Source organism: Sceloporus undulatus, chromosome 1 (assembly GCF_019175285.1).
Source record: "Sceloporus undulatus isolate JIND9_A2432 ecotype Alabama chromosome 1, SceUnd_v1.1, whole genome shotgun sequence".
In the NCBI taxonomy this organism is placed as follows: Eukaryota; Metazoa; Chordata; class Lepidosauria; order Squamata; family Phrynosomatidae; genus Sceloporus; species Sceloporus undulatus.
Genome location: NC_056522.1, coordinates 150,938,037 through 150,938,238, shown reverse-complemented (window position 1 = coordinate 150,938,238; position 202 = coordinate 150,938,037).

Sequence of the window (202 nt, the reverse complement as noted above, 5' to 3'; positions counted from 1 at the left end):
AAATTGGAGGACACATAAACATTTGAATATTTTTTTTAAAATGTTAATATAAATGCATGTTTCTTCGGCTGCTCAAATGGAGGACATTTTGGCATTATTCCTAGACAAATGGCAGAAATGTACTTCTTTTCTGGCCAAATACAACCCCCCCCCGCCCAATTTACAACTACATGTCCCACTCCCAAGCAGCATAGGATTTGAA